The 23,277-nt window shown below is 40.3% G+C and overlaps 1 protein-coding gene across 6 annotated transcripts in view; it reads left to right on the top strand.

Annotated features, from left to right (window-relative positions):
• Positions 1–23,277, top strand: part of LOC132868486 (ubiquitin carboxyl-terminal hydrolase 22-like) — a 182,480-nt gene that overhangs the window by 67,798 nt on the left and 91,405 nt on the right. The gene's annotated exons all lie outside the window — the stretch shown is intronic.

Genomic DNA, 23,277 nt, shown 5'->3' with positions numbered 1-23,277 from the left:
CGTAGTGTTTGCTTATTTTTGGCCAATATTTTGCAGCCATGGTCAATTTAGATCAAACTTTTGATAGAATCTACGGCCAGTCATTTTGCCCCGCCCCCGCCTCACGCTTCGTCCAATGTAGTAATGATGTCCCATTGCTCACGCGCCGCAGCAGAGACCCGTGCGACCTTCAGCCGGTACAGTCGCTGTTCTTTTACCACCGCTGTTATTCTCATCTTTCTGGTGTGTTCTTGATTTTTCCATTGTGTCCTATTGTCCTATTTCGCCATATCAAATCCCCAAAATGTATAATATTATTCATATTTAAGTGAATAATCAATTCAGTCATCATAACTTGGCATTTTTAACCCAAGCAATCAAAAAGAGGAAATTTATTCAATATTTTCACTTATCTGTGAAGGAGGGGCTTTAATTCTTCATGATGTAGTTTATATGTAAGTCAATTTTACAAAAACATTTGAATTGTAATCAAAAACATTTTCCACAGTGGAGGCCAGATAAAGCAAGATACTATCTTTTACTCTTATTCAACAGGACAAAAGAAATGCTATTTATTTTAAAAAAAATTTTAAATACTATTCACAATATTTTAATACATTTCTGTTTGAATGAACACATTTTTTTTCCCCACGTTCTTCAAGGAATGTATTTCGGCCGTTATCAGAAATTAGACTTTTTTTTTAAATTACCAGCTGTACCAAAAATTGCATCGTGAGTGCCCTAGTGATTAGTGTGTCCGCCCCTTGATCGGGAGATTGCGAGTTCTACTCACGGACGGGCCATACCAAAGACCATCGTAAAAATGGTGCCTACTGCCATCTGGCAAGGCACACTGCAATACAAATGCGAGTGGGGAGTCAAACTCTCATGGTTACCAGACTAGCCCCCCCATAACCCTAGCTATGTAATATAGGCAAGAGGCAGAGGGCTGTGAAACAGAGATCTGTGCCGCCAAATGTGCCATGAATGGTGTGGGAAGGACTGATCAAAAATTGCACAATATGATTGCTGCCCCCCCCCCCAAAAAAAAAAAACCTCGTTTATTTATTTATTTTGTGGGTCCCATATTATATAAAAATAACATGGCTTTCCCCAAAGTGCGGATACGCGGTGCTCCGCTGCGCTGTCACTTGCATACCAAAAAAAAAAAGTCAATCCCATAAATTGAACAATGCAGAGTATCTTCTGCACCTAAATCTCTTCTATTCCCTTCTGCAAATGAGTAATAACTATAGAATTATGAAGATATTATTATAATATATAGGTCTAGCCTTTGGCTATTCAATTAGTGGCCCTTGGGCTGAGTCCGGCTTGCGAGGTAATTTTGTACCAGCTCTTTAAGTAGTGTTTAAAAAAAAAAAAAGTCTCGATGCATGCGCTGCTCTCATGTCTCCGCTCTTCTATGTTCCTGTTCTTGTCAGCATGTTAGCACATTTAAACAAAATGTCTCTTTCTTGTAGATGCTTTGCATAATTGTCCACTAGTCTCTGACATCGGCTTGCTGAAATTTTTGACCACTCTTCTATGCAAAATTTGTTCACTTGCAATACGTTTGAGGGTTTTCTTGCATTTACTGCCCCTTTCAAATCTCCCCACAACATTTCAATAGGGTTCAAATCTGGGCTTTGATTGAGCCTTTTCATAACCCTCTGTTTCATCTTTCTGAGCCATTCCTCAGTGGATTTGCTCCTTGTGTGCTTAGGATCATTATCTTTTTGAAAGGTCCACCTCTGGTTCAATTTAAACTTTTGAACAGATGGCCTTGCGTTATCTTCAAGTACTCTTTGATATGATTCAGAATTCATAGTTGAATTGATGAATGGAACCTTCCCAGTCCCTGAGGCAGTGAAGCAACCCCAAACTGTAGCATTTCCACCACCAGACATTGTATCAAAGAGAGTGAAATGCTTGCGTGTTTATTTAAATATGTTGAGAAAAATCTGCAATTTCCATGGGATATTCTTATTTTTCACATGACTTGTATATCCTTGATTTCTAGGTGACCAGATGTGATTGACATCTGCACTGTAAATGTCAAGCTAGGAAGTTTAACATGCAAGTTAGCCATAAATTCCACCGTAGGCTTTTTTTTTCATAGCAAACTTGCTATCATTTCAGTGATGAACACTCCCAATCATTTCTCACCAGGGTTAATACAGTTAATGAAAACTAAGACTAAAACAAAAGCTAGCAGTGAAAAATAATGTTTCCTGAAATTAAAAAAAAAAATCAAGTTTAAAAAAAAAATGCAATGAACAGTGCAACATGAAGTAAAACAAAAATAGAATTTGAGGTAAAATCAGCTTCGTTTTCATTTTGTTTTCTGCCTGGAATCAGTGACAGACTATTTCCAGGAGGTGGCAGTAATTTAATGCCGGATGCCGTAAAACTCCAAAGAAGATGCTTGTTGTGCACAAATCCTATAACGCACTAAAATGGATGTGCTGCATCGAACATATTGGTGAGTCTTGGGCTCATCAGGACGGCATCTTGGAAAGCTAATTTTTTGGCGTCCTTTCCTAGAACAGGTAAGTAAGTGGATGAAAATCCTTGAAAATTCCTTACATGAATGCTTATTGATTAACTGCAGCCATTATGCCAACAGATATTAGAAATCAAGAGATCACCTTCCATAAGTAAGAATTCACGTTCAAAATATATTTTTGGGATTTTTACGGTATTTTGGCATTTGGGTGCTGATTTTCATACAGTACACAGATAAAGGGATATAAAAACATGTTCTTATATGTTTGCCATTTATAAATATGATTCGGTCAAGTCACTGTACAGTGTTTTATAGTCTGCTGAATTCCAAGTATCTAACTGCAACTATTTTTACTGAAGGGACTTGTGTGTGAACGAACAGCATGTTAAGCTGAGACAATTGCCCTGTTTTCATCTACCTCAGAAATATGATGAAATGTTCTTATTTATGATGATGAGTCTCAATGTTATAACAGGGACTGACTCAAGTTGCCAAGATGACAAGCAAACACCATTTATTTGTTTTTACAATAATTTTAAATTAAGCAATATTTAGTGACAATTTAAAACATTAAAATAAATAAAGCTTAGAGTTGCAAGGAAAAAGGAGAATTCTATATCAGAAAGAAGGTGGCTTTGTCACATATCCACTCAAGCACAGATTTAAGTACACAGCGAAATTTCTCCTCTGCATTTAACTCATCTGAAGCAGTGAACACGTGCGCACACAAGTAAGCAATGAGCACACACACATACCCTGAGCAGTGGGCAGCTATGCTACAGCACCTGGGAGCACTTGGGGGTTAGGTGCTTTTGCTCAAGAGCACTTCAGCCCAACCTCAGGCCATGGCTGCCCCATGTGAACTGAACCGCATGTCTTTGAACTGTGGGGGAAACCGGAGCACCCAGAGGATGCAAATTAAGTTGGTCAGTAAAGCTATTGAAAATCTTTTCTTTGTACTTTTGTCAGTTAACAAAAGGTTCACGTGAATTAAATCGCAGACTTTTGTTTATATTGCATTTTGTAAAATGTATATAATAATTGCTAAATAACATATAAAGCAATTTTGCCACAGATTAGTTTTATAAATCTTCCAGGATAAAGTGAGCTGAGCAGAGTCATGTGCGTTCGTATATGCATGCACACACTTGTGTGCAGAATAGACTAAAATTGCTGAAAAGTGAAGGAAAATAAAGCACACTTTTTGGTATTTTGGTATTGCTTTAAAAACAAGAGTCATCAGGAGATGACGTATCCCCCCGGCCCCCACATGAAACCCCACTCCAAATTTTCCTAAGTTGTATTGGTTGCCATGGAAATATGGAAAAAATAAAAATCACAGAAATGTCAAAAGGCACAACTCCTCTAGTCACTTAACATAACTGTCAGGTTTCATGATAAAATTCCCAATAGTTTGAGTTATGGTTCGGACACTAAAATGTTGACAGACGGACAGAGCAGTAGCTATATCCCCCTGCATTGTATGCCGGGAGGATAAAAAGTCACAACACTGTTTTTAAGAGTCATAGCTCTTAAAACTCAACATCGTTCTAATCTTTATTTGTTTGTCCACTTGTGTGTTCGCACTTCGTGTATCAAAACAGTCAATGTTGTGGAAGCTATGCGCATGTTAATAAATGAAGTAGCGAGAAATGTGTAGCCTAATGTAAGAGTAGAAGTAAATTTTTAAATCATAAATGTACTTTAACAGTGAAAGGGTGCATTAAAACTACTCCTTTAAGTTCAATTTACTTAATTGCATTTAAGAGTAAATGTTCTACCAATTTAGGTGAAACCTAACAGTTTTTGTGTTCACGATTTGTGTGGGGGGAAGGTTGCCATTATAAACACAGGGTTAATGATGCAGGTTTATGGACAGAGAGGAGCCAGTCCTGGATCAATACTTGCAAGGTAAATGTTGACCCGAGAATTAAACTGCAGTATGTCTACTCATCAGTCAACCTCTGAGTCACACATAGGCAGCTTCAATTGGTCTTCTTTCCTTCTACACAACTGCTCTGAGTCAGAAGGCCCTTTTATTCAGCCTGTTCAAGGCAGGAATCTTACACCTTTATTCCGCCTTGCGTTCTAAAGAAAATGTCTGAATGGGGGCTCTGCGCTGTTTCACCTCTGAGCCAAAACAATTGGTAGTAATGGACAGAATCAACGTCTGTGTAAAAGGGACAGCTGGCACTGCAGGACAGAGGTGTGACCTTTCGAACTGCTGCAGACTGAGCGTTAAAATGCTTAGCGAATCTGTAGGGATTGCAAAACATTTACGACTAATGGCAGTTTTTAGAATTACAGCAAAGGTTAAGTTTGAACACGAATACAGAAACGAGTACAAAATTGTTTTTTGTAAAGGTATGCACTTTTTTCTGTTTGACTCTTAGTTATTATGTTAAAACTTGAATTTTATCTGATGCTAGGTCACACAGTGCTACAATAGCATTGCCGGCTAAAATAATGGGTTGATATTCAGTAAGCCTGCCCACTCCTAGCAGTTAACAGAATACCTTTTTAACACTTACACACCTTAAAATTAGCGATGATGCACATCCCTTGTATGCAGGTTTTTAGACCTTTGTGCAGAGATTCTCAAACTATTTTTTGGCCAGCAAACTCATTTTAAGAGCTCAAACTTGCATTTAAATTTATGGCATTTATCAGACGCTCTTATTAGGGATGTCCCGATCCGATCACGTGATCGGAAATCGGGCCCGATCACATGGTTTCAGACTCGATCGGAATCGGGCATTGCCTCCCGATCAGGGATCGGATATATATCTATATAATATATTCTCATTTTTAACACATCAATAGCTATGCATTGGCACAGAGTGAGACCAGACCTCTTGTCTCAACACAGCAACACCAACGCGTGCGGCATGACATCACTTTGTAGCGGAGACGCTATTGGTTATTGGCTGCCTGTTGCCGGCAAAGTTGAACACGGAAACAGTTCGAAGCGGAAAGCAAAGCATGAGATCATTTTTTTTTTTGTTGGATGACAAAAGAAACGGGCTCAAACCTGAAAGGGTAGAAATGCTTGTTTTCATCAAGAAAAACGTTCATTTCCTTAATTGAAATTACTGTACACCACTGTGAGATGTGTTCTTAAAAGCAAATTACCGGCACTGTGGCACTTTATTTTTTTTATTTGTTTACATTCCTGCCAGGTATTTTAAGGTTATTTTTTTAAATTTGTTATTTATTGTTGAAACTGCCTCACGTAAGTGCTCTGTTTGCTAACGGAGTTGTTGGATGTTAAAATAAGGTGTTAAATAAAAAATGAGGAACATCCTGGATCCGTTTCTTTCCTTGTCTTTATTTTTTATGGCTTATAAGAAGTATCGGATCGGGACTCGGTATCGGCAGATACTCAAAATCAAATGATCGGTATCGGATCGGAGGGCAAAAAAACCTGATCGGGACATCCCTAGCTCTTATCCAGATTGACTTGCACAAATGATTTGTCATCTCTGTTAAAAAAATACATTCTCATGCTATTTCACTAGGTCAGGGACAGAGTACCGTTGGTCTCAAAAACCCAGTTGGGGAGGTTAGTACAGTATGAAATACGTGACAGTGGATGCTATTTATTTGTTTGTTTTTTGTTTGTTTATTTATTTAAAAATAACAAAGTGCTAATTTAAGTAATTTGGTGAAGAGGTGGATCTTTTGTCTTTATATGAAGACAGCCAGTGATGGGGAAAGTTTGGTCCACCACCTGGGTGCCAGGACAGGGAAAGAGCCTTGATGTGCATCATCCTTGTACCCTGAGAGCTAGTGTGTCCAGTTGAGGAGTGCTAGAAGAGTGGAAGGAGTCTAGTGCAGAGTGAGGTGTGATGTAAGGTGCTTTAAGGTCTGTGGCCTCTGGTCTGCTTTTAGCTTTGTAGGCAAATGTTGTTTTAAATTAATTGTGGGCAGCTACAGGCAGCCAGTGGAGAGAATGTAGCAGTGGGGTATGGGAGAACTTGGGGAGGTTGGGAAACAAATCATACAGCTGCATTCATGGGTGAGTTGCAGAGGTTGGATGGTGCACAGGAGCAGACCTGGCAGGTGTGAGCTGCAGTAGTCCAGTCTTGGAATAACAAGGGACTGAACAAGCAACACCGTGGTCTCAGTGGACAGACACTGCCAGATCCTCGTAATGTTGTAGAGCCATGAGCATGGCCTGAGTGAGTCAGTTTAGCAATGTTACATGAGGGGGGGTTGCATCTCTGAGATTTATTTATTTTTTGAGATTTGCAACTGATGAGCTGCCTTCCATGGGGAGATGTCTGCCAGACATGCTGAAATCTGTACAGAAACGTGTTGGAAGTGAGAAAGGAGAGGATGAGTTGAGTGCAATCAGCACAGCTTCTCATAAGTAGATGAAAACCATTTTTACAGGATCAGTAAGAGTGGAGATGAGGGTTCGGAAATTGACAGTACAAAAGCCTGCTGAGAGATCGAGAAGAATGAGAACCTGGAGACACTATGTTGTCCCTGGCATTGTGCAGAGCTTCAAGGACTACAGAGAGGACGATGTCTGAATATTGTTTGGCCTTGGATTCAAACTGGTTTTCTTTCTTACGCTTGTAATTCTCTTTTATTTGCACTGTCTTTCAACCTTATATGAGTCGAATGCATTTTCACAGCTTGTGATGCCTCAAATATAACCGTTAATGTTTCATTTTCTCACACACACGTACATGCTTTGAAGCAATAATATTCATCTAAAGGTTCTACACAGCATGGTAGGGTTTGATTTACTTGGTCTGTACACACATACCCCTTTTCCACCAAATCAGTTCCAGGGCTGGTTCACAACTCGTTCAACTTGCGAGCCAGCTGAGAACCAGTTTGCTTTTCCATAGCTCGTGGTGCTAAGGGAAGCCACGTCATTACGTCGCTGTATACGTCAGTTACGTCGTTGTATACGTCAGTTACGTCGCTACGTTTGCATAAACCTTGGCGCAAATATCGAAGCAAAAACAACACGGAAGAAGCAGCAACAACAATAATAATAATAATAATAATAATAATGGATGACTTCGCATTTGTACAGCTGCTGCTTCTCATCGCTTAAAAATGGCGATCTTTCGTGGTCTTGTTATTGTTGTTGGTCTTAACAACTCCGCACGCCCCCCCCCCCCCCCCCCCCCCCGACATAAGCGGTTCTTTCCTCTGGCCCAGCAGAGAGTTGGTGCTAGCCTGGAACTGGTTTTTCTGGCCCCAGAGCCAGTTCTTTGTCAGTGGAAACAGAAAACCCGGTTCCAAACTAAGCACTGGCCCCGAACCAGCCCTGGAACTGCTTTGGTGGAAAAGGGGTAACAGTGTAATGTTTACTCAGAACATGTTTATACATTAGATGAACACAGGCAGCATTGAGTGTTCAAAATACGACAATATATAGAAGTGTACACCTCATACCACTTTTGCATGCCAGTTGGTGGTGGTGACTAACCCCTCAGCCATATTTGTACTTGTGCACACTTAGTTTGGGCCTGTAAACTCTCTCCAGTGCAAGTGTGATTCACTGCACCTGAACGCTCCTCTTCACTGCAAACACACATGGCCACAGACCTGTCACCATGGTGAGCGAGTGAGACAGACACCCACCCACACTGGGCCAGTGGACACACCCACACACAAAACAAATCCATCCATCCATTATTTGTAGCCGCTTATTCTGTTCTACAGGCGCGCAGGCAAGCTGGAGCCTATCCCAGCTGACTATGGGTGAGAGGTGGGGTACACCCTGGTCAAGGCACCAGGTTATTGCAGGGCTTACACAGAGACAAATAACCATTCACACACACACACACACACACACACACACACACACACACCTACAGTCAATTTAGAGCCACCAGTTAGCCTAACCTGCATGCCTTTGGACTGTTGGGGGGAAACTGGAGCACCCGGAGGAAACCCATGCGGACATGGAGAGAACGTGCAAACTCCACACAGAAAGGCCCTTGCCGGCCATTGGGCTCAAACCCAGGACCTTCTTGCTGTGAGGTGACAGTGCTAACCACTACACCACTGTGCCGCCCCACATAAAACAAATATCCCATAGAAACATTTCTTTTTCTCCTTTGTTAGTTCATGTTTGCCACTATGCTGTTGTTTTGATACAAACCAAGTAAAATCCCTTCCAAGTCAAGATGCAATGATCCGTTACTGATAGCCTGAAGTGTTGTTTTTTTATCAGAGTACATGTTGTATTTTATGGCTTAATCACATGTGATGTTGACAGGCTGGTTTTCGATCTTGTACTTGAAATTCTGTATTTTACGTACACTGTCTTTTGTCCCCGCATGAGTGGAATGCATTTTTGTAGGTAGTGATGCCTCTGTACACACCCATCAGTGTTTCATTTTCTCATACACGTGTAGGTGTACAACACCTATTCCAAAAATAGATGCTGTATAAAACACAAAAACATAATGCAATGCTATGGGAATTATGTTTGATCAATATTTAATTGGATACGATACAAAGACAAGATATTTAACCCTCTGGGGTCTGCGGATATTTTCTGGCACACTAATAATTTTGGTATGCTCTGATTTTTTTTCAATTTCAACAAATCTAAGCAGTATTTTCAGTCATATGACTTTTTTTTTTTTTTTGTATATTCGGCACAAGTTCAGCTACAAAAATATCTGTTGTGTATATATATGCCATGATTGTTCTTTAAAAAAAATAACTTAAGTGAAGCTGTTGTAAAAAGCAGTTTTAGAACTATGTTGAGATGTGTGTAAAACATTACCTTACCCATTGTGATGAATCATTTTGATCACTTGAGGTGATTTCTGTTCAGTCTTAGGATAGGGTGACCAGATTTCCCTAGTCTGAAACCGGGACACTTTTGCGCGCGACCATGCTCGTGCACGCACACCTTTTTTTTTTACGTAAACATGACACTCAGAGAGGTGCTCTTATCATTTTGTTGAAGCTCACATTTATCAACATCTCACATGAAATAAAACAAACAGGCATTTTGTTATCTAGTAGCATAGTGGTATACAGATCAGTTAAATTATGGTCAGACAACAGATTTTGTAATGGCTGAGAATAGGCCAGGCTATGTCCATAGGCCAAATTTAAACTGATTTATTTCACCTGTTTGTGAGAACACCAAGAATAATGCATATGCACATGTAGGCTATATCTCTAAAATTGTATGCACTATAGCATGAACTTAAAAAGTAGATATGTGACCTCAACATAGCCTAGGTCAGAATCAACCTTACTAACCATTCCCTACAACTGAATGAATAAAGCAAGAAGATGTGTGCCCTGTGATGACCTGGCTACTTGTCCAGGGTGTACCCCGCCTTTCGCCCGTAGTCAGCTGGGATAGGCTCCAGCTTGCCTGCGACCCTGTAGAACAGGATAAAGCGGCTAGAGATAATGAGATGAGATGAGAAGAAGATGTGTACAAAAGTGAACACTTTAATTGAAGGTGCAACAAGCTGTTCAACACAGCAATATGGCCAAACTGTCAGAATGGTATGTTCAGGGGCGCTGCTAGAAATCTTGGGCCCTATGAAAGATTACAATTTAGGGCCCCCCCCCGGTAAAATTTTCAAGCTCAAGCAACTGAATTTCAAGTCTGTTTTTGGCTGGCACTTCTACTTTACTATGCATGTGATCAGCTACCTAGCAAGTTTAGGTAATACAATTATTTTGGTATATGAACATTTTAAATGCAGAACTGTCAGAATTAGACTGAATAGACTGTTGCCTTGAAATGAAAATTCCATGATTATATATATATTTTTTTTCTTTTATGAGCAACTATTATTAGGCCACTCAGTAGCCTATGGAGTTCATTCAATCCAAATGTTTGTGTTGAGAGAAATTGCATGCATCACTGTATCAGTATGGATTTACTGTATAACATTCTGTATGCACATTATGGATACTCCAGAGCCCTCCAGCAAACATCATCAATAATCAGGATTACAAAATGTATTCCTTTGTTTCCTCCATTTATTGACTTATTGTATGTGATCAAATGTATGCCTTGATGAATAACTACACTAGTTTTCTGATACAATTACATAGTGCACTGCAAGAAATCCACTAAGTGTTTTTGGTTTCTTTTAGGCATCACACATTTATTAGAAAACACAGCAAATGTTCAAATATTCAGGTTAAATACTTAGCAACAGTATCAATAAATCCACACATGAACGATAGCAATGATATCTATGACCACAGCTAATGTGCAAAATATTAAAGTTAAATACTTAACAGTATCAACAAATCCACACATGAACAATGGCAAAACATCTAGACTTAATTATACAATAAAGATACCTATGAAAAAAGGTGATTTTTTTTTTCACACACGGTGTGATATCCGGACTTCATAATTTATCACACCTGCTCCTGCTTAGCAACTTCTAGAATGTACACCTCTGTTGCGCACATAGAAAAACTGACAGCTGATCTAAGCTGCGCTAATAGCTCTGTGCATACATGGAGCTACACATTTCACGTGTCCTGCTCCCAGAATCAGACTGTACCAGTAGTAAAAAGGGTGGAGGGGTGAAATGACTATCATAAATAATTCAAGAAAAATGTTATAGCAAATCATAACCATGTATAATTTGCTTATTTTAACAGATAAAATTAAATATTTTATTTCAAAAACTTACACAAGGCAATACTATTAAAATAATATTAATATCCCTCACAGGCCCCCCCCGTCAGTGCCAGACCCTTAGAATCGTCCTAACTTTCCCCCCCCTAGCGGCGCCCCTGGGTACGTTAAACAGAAACAAAAAAGAGACAAGTGATTTGAGAATATATACGGAAGCCGAGAGAGGCCCTTCATATAATCCTTTTTTTAATTCACCTTGTTATCCTGAGATAACGACATAATTAATTCAGGATCTCGAGAAAACAACACAACTAATTCGAGATCTCGAGAAAACAAAACCGTTATTCTGAGATCTCGAGAAAACAAAACCGTTATTCCGTGATCTCGAGAAAACAAAACAATTATTCCGTGATCTCGAGTAAACAGCTGAGAAATGGTTCATTCAGGTGCGCCAAGAGACTTGTGATATGCTGACTTTGGGGCTGTTTCTCATTCTGTATCGCCGCAACTTTGGTCATTAGAATGTCTGGAATAATCGATCACCTAATAAGGCAATATTTTGATCAGGGGTTGACACAGGGAGAGATTGCATTAAGTCTTTTAATAAGGGATAATTTCAAAATTAGTCCGTGGCACCTCCGCGGAAGACTGGCCCGGCTTCGTCTCTACCGACGGAGATACAGTGATCCAGCTGAGATCATGAAATAATTGCTTTGTTTTCTTGAGATCTCGAATTAGTTGTGTTATTTTCTCGAGATCCTGAATTAATTATGTCGTTATCTCGGGATAACAAGGTGAAATAAAAAAAAGATTATATGAAGGGCCTCTCGCGGCTTCAGCAGTAAAGGAGGAGAGGGGCGACAGCCTGAGGAAAGCCCCCACAGGAGCACACATCATTTGCAACACAGGCTACCCAACTCGGTACAGGAACAAAGCAGTTACAGTGTGTGCAGTAGGCTTCGTGCGCATTGTTCTGCACCTCTCGGAGGAAGGGGTAGGTGCCCTGTAAATCTTTGGAAAAGGTACATTTTCTTTTCAGCATAATTGCTGCGGCATTACTGCTGCTAGCTGCTAGGCAAGGAACATTCGCGCCAGTTAATGTTTATTTTATTGTTGCATGGCAACCCGTTCTGTTGTCTGGAATAATGTGGCTAAATAAACACCCATGCCACGGGGCCAGGGGGCAGTAACCAGGAAAGTTTGTGATTCCTGTCAATTCATCAAAATAGTAAATGCAGACATTTCTCCACTAATGATTCCCATGCTGCTCAGTCGCAAACGTCGCGAGTGGCGAAAACCGGGACATATCCATGTCCCGACAGACTTTTGTCGGGACTCGGGACACACAACCCCAAATCGGGACTGTCCCGGTAAAACCGGGACGTCTAGTTACCCTATCTTAGGACTGTATCAAGCACAAAAAGTTGCATCTGCTCCATTGATTTGGACAATTAATTGGCCATAAAAAATTTGTTCAGTTCTTTTGGGATAAAGGGTTGGCAGTGGGAGGGGTATTCAATGAGGTGAGAAATAAAAAAAAAAAAAACTCCATTCCATTCAGTGAGAAGAGTGAATACCCCTCCCATTGCCAACTCCTTAATCCCATCAGGTCAAGTGGTCAAAACGGTTCATCACAATGGGTAAGGTAAAGTTTTTTTCACACATTCCAACACCGTTCTAAAACTCTTTTTTTTTTTTTACAACAGCTTAATTTATCTGGTATTTGACTTTATTTTGGTATTTGACTATTCAGTGTGTCTTGAAATTAACTCTTGTACCATTTTACTAAGTTCAGACCCACAACCACCTCTGTTACACAATTACTCTGTAATTTTGCTCCCACTCCAACTCTAGATTTTATTCTCTAAACTCAAAATAGAGCAAAATTAACTATTTTTGAGGAAAATACTTTTAACGCTGGAAAACTTGGTCAGTCATTTTTTCCTTTGTATGCCCTACAGTGCATGCATATCAACGGATATGCTCATAAGAAATAGGAGGAATATTTACACTTACTCGAGTTGAGCTTTGGCTGGATTGGGTCAAACTTTTAAAAAAAAAAAAAAAAGCACTGCTCATCAGTGTTGTAGTTTCTTAAGATTGAATTGAATTGCTGTCCTGAATCATTCGAAGCGCATAAAATCCGTGTGCCATCTCGCAACAAGTTTTACCTCCAAACAGCCTAAACTATGTCTGACAGATTTTATCCTGTTTATGGTGGGTGTTCCCACGGTGAAACAGAAACCAATGGAAACTGAAAGAGTAAAAAAAAAAAAAAGGAGGAGGGTGGCACAGTGGCGTAGTGGTTAGCACTGTCTCCTCACAGCACGAAGGTTCTGGGTGTGCATGTGACAAAGGTTTCTTCTCTCTGATTATCATGCTGTTACTATGTGAATAGTCTTTTATGAATGCGCAAGTGGGCGCTCAACGCACTGATTCCGGTGTGACTGAGTAAGGTGACAAGTTTTATGTTTCATCTAATTAATTCATTTAATTAGAATTTAATTTAATTCTAATTAAATTAATTAGAATTAAATTCTAAATTCTAATTTAAGCTCTTGACCCTAGAGGGTTAATGTTCAAACTGATAAACTTTATTGATTTTTGTAAATATTACATTACAGGCATTCAGCAGACACTCTTATCCAGAGCGATGTACAAGTATAAAAGTCAGATACAAGAAGTGCTGAACTTATTGACAAAGTTCTAGTGTCAAATGAACAAGTGACAGAATAACGCCTCGTGTAATTCTGCAGTGTTCTGGATGAGAAAGAAAGAAAGCACAACTTTTATTCATCACACATTTGTGAAATTTCCTCTCTGCATTTAACCCATCTGAAGCAGTGAACACACACATACCCAGAGCAGTGGGCAGCCATGCTAACAGCGCCCAGGGAGCAGTTGGGAGTTAGGTGCCTCGCTCAAGGGCATCTCAGCCCAAGGCCGTCCCATATTAACCTAACCGCATGTCTTTGGAGTATGGGGGAACCTGGAGCACCTGGAGGAAACCCACACAGACACGGGGAGAACATGCAAACTCCACACAGATAGGCCCTCGCCGGCCGCTGGGTTCGAACCCAGAACCTTCTTGCTGTGAGGCAACTGTGCTAACCACTACACCACATGAGCTGCAGGGGTCTGGTGGCAGACAATTGCTAGCTGGGTGGCTAGCAAGGAGGGTTACGTTACGTTACATTCAGGGCTTTACATTAACTTTTTTGCTCACCGGCCACTGTGGCTAGTGGTTTTCCCGAGTCACTAGCCATTCAGCCTTTTCACTAACCACAATTTTGTTGCCAGGAAATTGCAGTTTTTTTCTTCAACATGAAGAAAAAACTGCGTTTTTTCCGTTAAAGTTCGGAAGATCTAGATTTAATTATGAATGGCAGCGTATAATGTAGCACTCAAGTATTCAGTACTGTTAAGGTAGCTCCCTATATGAAAACATGCAACCAATTCAGACAAAAATATAAACAGAGTATTCTGTTTATTGAACTCAAATTCAAGCCCCTGACAATATGAAATATCGTATAATATGAAAAATAACATGCAGTACAACTGAACTGATTCTAATATTAAAAGTCCAATTCAAAACTTGAAAGCAGTGCTGTCCTGTAGTGAACCAGCCGTCTTCGCCTGTTTTGTGTGCATTTGACTTTTCGTGGTCCATTGAAAAACATTTGATGTTTTGATATGCAAGTATTGTGTATTATCAAGTATTAATATGTATCTTATCAGGGGCTTCAAAGTTTGGGAGAATAGCAGGGTACAAATAATTTACAGCAGGGTGCAAAATGGTAAAATGTCTGCCAGCGGCAGACATAATGCACGCAAAGCATGCAGGGATAGATAGATAGATAGATAGATAGATAGATAGATCTCTAGATCTCATCTCATTATCTCTAGCCGCTTTATCCTTCTACAGGGTCGCAGGCAAGCTGGAGCCTATCCCAGCTGACTATGGGCGAAAGGCGGGGTACACCCTGGACAAGTCGCCAGGTCATCACAGGGCTGACACATAGACACAGACAACCATTCACTATGGGCGAAAGGCGGGGTACACCCTGGACAAGTCGCCAGGTCATCACAGGGCTGACACATAGACACAGACAACCATTCACACTCACATTCACACCTATGGTCAATTTAGAGTCACCTAACCTGCATGTCTTTGGACTGTGGGGGAAACCGGAGCACCCGGAGGAAACCCACGCGGACACGGGGAGAACATGCAAACTCCACACAGAAAGGCCCTTGCCGGCCCCGGGGCTCGAACCCAGGACCTTCTTGCTGTGAGGCGACAGCGCTAACCACTACACCACCGTGCCGTCTAGATAGATAGATAGATGCAAGTACGAATTTTTCATGGGGCGGGATGGTTTGGAACAGGCCATCTAAAATTGGGATACCATTTACCCGGGACGGGTATTTGAGACGGGTCGTCTAGCTTAAGCTTGATGAGCATTGTTACACACGCCAGTGTTTCCCACAGAAATTTTGGAGACTATGGGGGCAAGCCATGGGGGAGGTGCGGGGGTTGTTTAAAATTGAGTGATATGTTAAATATTAAGTTATTACTGAAAAACTATTGATTAAAAAAACAGACACTGAGAAATGGTCCTATAAACGACTTTACCAATATAAAAGATTACCAGGACTACAAAAATGCAGAATAGGCTTTACTTATCCAAATGCACCTGTTGGTTCAAAAGGTAAAGTGCATAGAAACCTCACAGCACAACATGGAGCTACCTTAAAATATAATATAAATGCCTCAGCTTTCATGTAAGAAAAAAAAACTATTAATACTAGTACTGTGTGCAGTCAGTCTCTCCTGAAGACAAAATTAAACAATAATTATAAACTAATAAAATAAATGGCTCAGGCTTCATAGAAGAAAAAAAACAATTTGAACAGAATCTCACAGTATGATGCTGAAGCTGCCTAAACAATGGAAAATAAAATACCATTTTGGCAAAAACGTTGGCATCCATTAATTTCTTGTATTAAGTAAAAAAAATATGTTGCCAGATACTGCTGACGTTTTACAGCCCAAAATATGTTCAAAACCCGCCAAAATGCACTTAAAACCGCCCAAATTGGGCGGGAAAATGCACAATCTGGCAACACAGGGGCAGTAATGGCTGCACTCATGTCAAGGATGTAAACACAATCTGGCAACACAGGCGGCAGTAATGGCTGCACTCATGTCGAGGATGTAAACACCCTTGATGTGGCAACGGACATACATGACATAGTGGATGTAATTTACGTTCACAACTTTTTTTGCTGTCAGAAATATTTAATATTAAATTTTGTGACTCGACTGACAATAGCCGGCGGCATAACAAGCCATAGCCGGCGATTTGCCGCCGGTGACCGGCTACTTTTGAGACCGCTGTCTTATGTATTATATATTAAGTGTGTGTGTGAGAGAACATGTGTAGAAAGAGACATTAAATGTCCTCATTACATTCATCATCAGATGAGTCTGAATAGTCCATGAAAAATGGTCTTCGTGACCTGAGGCTTCCAGCATGCCATAAGTTGATAGCTGGGGCGGATCAACTTCTTTCCAATCACGTGAACGTTTCTAAACAGCAGCTCCATCCTCTCCAGCTCAGCCGACTTCATGACAGCCAGGGACTTGAAAGCAATGCTGTCCTGTAGTGAACCAGCCGTCTTCGCCTGTTTTGATGTTATAGTACCGATGTGTGCATTTGACTTTTCGTGGTCCTTTATAGTTTCGAGTTTAAAATTGCTGGTGCCTATCTTTGCCATACTTTCTACAGTCTTCGCAGTACAGGGTATTTTCGGTTTTGCTATGAACTAGCCAATCTCACCCGAACTTCCATTTGTCATTGAACTGTCTTATCTTCCTATTAGCGTCTTGTTCATTTCCATGGCCGTAGCCAGCTATGAGGCCACCGAGGTCCGGACCTTGGTCATTTTTAAGAACTGAAAATACATTTGTACGCTAAATATTCAACTGGATAAAAAAATAAAGAATAACATTAAAACGTCTCCGTAAGAAGTGCATTGTTAATTATGTTAAACGTTGATTCGGTCTTCTGTGTCTGTTTCGTGCGTGCGGCTCTGAGACCAAGAACACAAAAGCGAATGAGCGCGTGACTCAGGGGAGGAACACAGTGCAGCAGACATGTTGTTTTCATGGTAACCATCAGCGCACTTTCATGAAGTTGTTAAATTTACATTTTCGAAGCAGTGCAGTTGTAGCCTGCCTTGTTTGTCTCATCTCATCTCATTATCTCTAGCCGCTTTATCCTGTTCTATAGGGTGCCTTGTTTGTGATTTTAAAAATAAATAATTCGATAAGCCAAAGCAATAGAGTGGAAAGTTTCAACTTATGTTTACCTTGGATAACTTTGCCTAAAACATGGTGGTGTATACTGATTTTTTTTTTTTTTTTCCCCAGAATTTTTTTTTTTTTGTGTCGGTGTAACGGATGCCAGATTGTTAATGTATCTTAGTTACATAGGGTGCATGGTTAAGATATCTTTTGTCCTCATTGCTTGGGCCAGATCAAACCTTGAAACAAGCTTAAATTATTCTTACTCTTGCCACATACATGATTTTTTTTCAAAACTGATGATATTCAAGCCCTGTGATGACCTGGCGACTTGTCCAGGGTGTACCCCACCTTTCGCCCGTAGTCAGCTGGGATAGGCTCCAGCTTGCCTGCGACCCTGTAGAACAAGATAAAGTGGCTAGAGATAATGAGATGAGATGATATTCAATTCAAACACCATTAAAAGTAATTTCAGGAATAGATGTCTTGTGTGATGTGTAATTCACCCCTCTCATTTTAATACTGTATGTCGAACATTTTTCGGCGCGCTTTGCGTATCACGGACCTCAGTGATTTTAAAATGCTGCTCCGGCCCTGCTCATCTCTGCCCCTTTTTCCCTGAGCAGCAGGGTTTGAAATTCCAGCTATATGCCGCCACATAGTGCGCTTGTCAGTCGTCAGCAACTTTGTTTTGTTCATTAACCGCAGGTTACCGTATCATTGATTTTATCTGAGACGTTAATGAATGTTCTAAACAATTCTAACATGATGTCAGAATGTTTATGCAGGTGCCCATGGGAGTTGTAGGCGCGTAATATTACATTGCAATGCGTTTATTATATCAGATGTCTTCAGAGAAAACTACAATTAAAATATATTGTCATACCACAGAATAAACCACCCGCCAAAGTGGCTAGTGAGACTAAAGTCATTACCCACCAAAGCCGAATTTGGCGGGTGCTAATGTAAAGCCCTGGTTACATTACATTATAGGCATTTAGCAGACACTCTTATCAGGAACGATATGCAGCCTGGGGAGCAGTTGGGGGTTAGTTGCCTTGCTCAAGGGCACTTTAGCCATTCCTGCTAGTCCAGGGAATCAAACCAGCAACCTTTTGGTTCCAAAGCTGCTTCTCTAACCATTAGGCCATGGCTTCCCCTAGTTGCAATAGTCCAAGCAGGAGAGGATCAGCACTTGGACCAGGAGCTGAGTAGAATAGGTGGTGGGGAAGGGGCGGATCCTTTGAATATTGTAAAGGAGAAATCTGCATGTCCGGGTCACTGCAGCGATGCTCGCCGAAGAGGAGAGTCTGTCGTTGAACACCACCCCAGGTTCTTTATGCTGGGTGAAGGTGATATAGAGACATCCCCCAGGGAGATGATGAAGTTCAGGGGTGGAGAGGATGGAATGGGAATGTACAGTGGATATAAAAAGTGTACACACCCCGTTAAAATGATAGGTTTTTCTGATGTTAAAAATGAGACCACAATAAATAATTTTAAAACTTTTCCCACCTTTAAAGTGCTGATGACACGAACATGACTCTATGCAATTTCTTAAATAAACTATACAACATGGCAAACATGTTAGATTTCTGTTATAATTGCGTGAAAAGAAGCTGTTGTTACGCGAATATCTAACTTTTAATTGCACAGCGCAAGAAAACTGGGTCCGTGGCTCGCGGCCATGTTGTGACGTCAGCGGAAGAACACGCTGCGGTTCACTGGCTGTTCTACTCAGTGGAAATGGCGCATGAAAACGCCGGTGAACTTTCTAGTGCTAGCTCTTCAACAACCAAATACTGGTACTTTAAGCAGTGATCATGATGGCATGATTTTATCTGATTTTAAATAAATGAGATTGATAATAATGTGAATGTTCACAACTAGTACATACAAACTCTGCAGCTTCTGATTCAGCAGCTGTGTCATACTCCGCAAAAACATCAGCAAGAACCTACAATATAAATGGAAATGCAATATACTAAGCTCAAATGACTTTTGGAAAGTATAATTTCTAAATTTTTTCTACATATTCTTGAAGTCGGTCATCGGGGTACTTGCTACCGTTCCCTAACAACGCATGGCAAAGGGTAAAGTGTAGTGTTGCTACGAGTACTTGCTAAAGCCTCCGGTGGAAGATCCTCGATGTGCTGATAAGACATACAGTTCTATATAACACACAAGTGTCACGATAATCACAAAACAGATGCAAATTGTTAAAATACCTAATTTTTAAGCAATCATGTATTGATCTCTTCCGAATAGAATCTATTATAGCCTACCCTCTTTACCCTTTGCCTCTCGTTGCTAGGCGGCAGTTACATGAAAGCCGCAAGCTTTCACAAGCAAATACATGACTGATATCACGCCGACTTTATGATTACATTTATGATTATCATGAATGTGTACTCTATGATGTGTACTCTGTGAGCGCTCTGGAGCGAGTCACTTCCAAGATGGCCGCGCAGACCGCATGGTTACTATTTTTAGCATCATGTCAGAGCACTCTATAGCTCTACGTACCTTTATCTTATGTCGTTTCTCAACACATGTTCTGACAGGAGGACTGTCTTTGGAGGAGTCGCCTTGTCCCAGGCGACTGCTGGATCCGGCATAGCTACTAGTAGACCCCCTCCGGAATACTGTAGGCACTGCTGATGGTAGCAGCACACGTTTGTGCTGAACTGAACACCCAAGAGATTCTTTTAAGCTGGGAAGGGTGTCAAAACAATCCAAATTGAAGTGTTCAGAGCGCAGGACGAATGTTGGTGAGGGCTCCCACTTGTCACGAGTGCGCCTGACTTGCCTCACCCACTTCGCATGCAGCTCGGGATCTCTGGGAAACTTGAATAAACTTACCCCATCCTTGTGGGTTTTGGAGCAAAAGCCGGCAACACAACGCGAAGGCATAATAACTTGTGTGTGTGTGTGTATATATATATATATATATATATATATATATATATATATATATATATATATATAAATAAAATAATGTCTAATAAAAATACTAATAATGATAAACTGAACACCTGCCGCATCAACAAACTGGTAAGTTAGGAGGAAGGTTCTTTCGCTGACGTCATATAGCTCCTCCTCCTCTTTCATCTCCTGCGTGCTGCAGCCCCATCAAATTTGCCCAAATAGCCGCGTTTTTTATCATAACTTGTAAAATAGGTGCCTTCGTGAATTAATATATGGATCATCGGGAATTACTTTTTATGTTATAAAACATCGCCAAAGATGTCAAAAACGTGTCATCAGCACTTTAATGTGACCTATAACCTGTACAATTCAATTGAAAAACAAACACATCTGTCAGGGGGAAAAACATAAATGTACAGTAAGCTGGTTGCATAAGTGTGCACACCCTTAAACTAATACTTTGTTGAAGCACCTTTTGATGTTTATTTCATTACAGTATTCAGTCTTTTTGGGTACACACCTGCCATCAATTAAAATGACTGATTAACCCCAAATAAAGTTCAGACATTTACTCAGTTGCATCCTCCAGCAAAAGCCATGGTTCGCAGAGAGCTTACAAAGCATCAAAGGGATCTCATTGTTGAAAGGTATCAGTCAGGAGAAGGGTACAAAAAAATTTCCGCGGCATTAGATATACCATGGAGCATAGTGAAGACAAGCATCAAGAAGTGGAGAAAATATGGGACAACAGTGACCTTACAGAGAACTGGACGTCCCTCCAAAATTGATGAAAAGACGAGACATAAACTGGTCAGGGAGGCTGCCAAGAGGCCTACAGCAACACTGAAGGAGCTGCAGGAATTTCTGACAAGTACTGGTTGTGTATTACATGTGACGACAATCTCCCATATTCTCCATATGTCAAATACCAGTCAATTTTGGCCTAGAACCTTCAGGTGTCTGCTAGAAAGCTTTCCATTCAAAATCAAAAGAGTCAATGATAAGCAGAAAGCACCATGGAAGCAGTACCCGGCTGTTAAACTGCTAAAGAGAGAATGTAGAAAGACTGAAAGAAAATGGCGCAAATCTAAACTTCACATCCATTATCAAATCCATAAAGAGATGCTTTGTAATTATAATTATGAAATTCGTAAGCAAGACAGTCTTTCTTCTCCAACATCATCAGCAGGAATATGAACAATGCCCGTGTGCTATTTTCAACAGTAGAGAAGCTAACTAATCCCCCACCACAATTAGCACCTGAACTTCTCTCAGTTAATAAATGCAATGAGTTTGCATCCTTTTTCAAAGGTAAAATTGATAAAATACGGCAGAATATTCCTCATAATATATCTCAGTTGCAAAAAATTGAAAAACTGCAATCACCAATGACACAGATAGATAACTTCAACACAATGTCAGAATTTTGTTTAATTGATTGAGACTCTTGAAAAAACTGTACAAAATCTCAGTTCCTCAACATCTGAATTGGACATTCTGCCCACCAACTTTTTTAAGTCTGTTCTTCATCTTATAATTACAGATGTGCTTCAAATTATAAATTCATCCCTAGAGACTGGCGTTGTTCCTGTGTCCCTAAAAAAGCCGTTGTAAAGCCCCTACTTAAAAAAAATAATCTGGATCCTTCAGTATTAAATAACTACAGGCCAATATCAAATTTACCATTCATCGGGAAAATCCTTGAAAAAATTGTCTTCAATCAATTAACTGCCTTCTTGATATCAAACAGCCGTTTTGATAATTTTCAGTCAGGATTTTTGCCAATCATAGCACTGAAACACCGCTGATTAAAGTTATAAATGACATACGTCTTAATACTGATGCAGGCAAAACATCGGTCCTGGTATTACTGGACCTCAGTGCAGCTTTTGATACAGCTGATCACAACATACTGCTATATCGACTTGAACACTGGGTTGGATTGACTGGTAAAGTTATCAATTGGTTAAATTCATACTTAAAAGATAGAAGCTTCTTTGTTACCCTGGGAAATTGTTCCTCAACGTCAATGTCCTTGACCTGTGGTGTCCCCCAGGGGTCGATTCTTGGACCATTACTTTTCAACCTTTATATGCTCCCACTTGGGCAACGTATCAATAAAAATTCAATTTTGTATCACTGTTATGCAGATGACACCCAAATTTATTTTGCTCTATCACCTAATGATTATGCCCCCCTTGAATGTCTCTACCAGTGTATCGATCAAATCAACAGCTGGATGTCACAAAATTTTCTTCAGCTGAACACAGATAAAACAGAAGTAATTCTGTTTGGGGAAAAAAAAGTTGAAAGACTAAGGATTACCACTATTCTCGACACAAAAGGGATTAAAACTAAAGAAATGGTTAAAAATCTTGGTGTTTTCATTGACAGCGAGCTAAACTTTGACAGTCACATGAAAGCAATCACTAAAACGGCATTTTATCACCTAAAAAACATTTCCAAACTAAGAGGACTTATGTCAAAAAATGATCTGGAAAAACTAATACATGCCTTCATCTCTAGTAGGGTTGATTACTGCAATGGCCTTTTCACAGGCCTGCCAAAAAAGACCATCAAACGACTTCAGGTGATTCAAAATGCAGCGGCTAGGGTTCTCACACGAACAAAAAGAACAGAGCACATTACTCCAATTCTAAGGTCCCTTCACTGGCTTCCAGTAAGCTACAGAATTGACTTTAAAGTATTGCTGCTGGTGTGCAAATCTCTAAATGGTACAGGGCCCAATTACCTCTCTGATATGTTGCAGCGGCCTAACCCAATCAGATCTACCAGATCGAAACAGAAAAATTTACTATTAATACCAGTTGTTAAAACAAAGTATGGTGAAGCAGCTTTTAGCTACTATGCAGTACAGCTATGGAACCAACTGCCAGAGGACATTTAAAAATGCTCCTGCTGTTGGCAGCTTCAAATCTAGGTTAAAGA

Source organism: Neoarius graeffei, chromosome 20 (genome assembly GCF_027579695.1).
Source record: "Neoarius graeffei isolate fNeoGra1 chromosome 20, fNeoGra1.pri, whole genome shotgun sequence".
NCBI lineage: Eukaryota > Metazoa > Chordata > Actinopteri > Siluriformes > Ariidae > Neoarius > Neoarius graeffei.
This window is presented reverse-complemented; position numbering and strand designations above follow the sequence as displayed.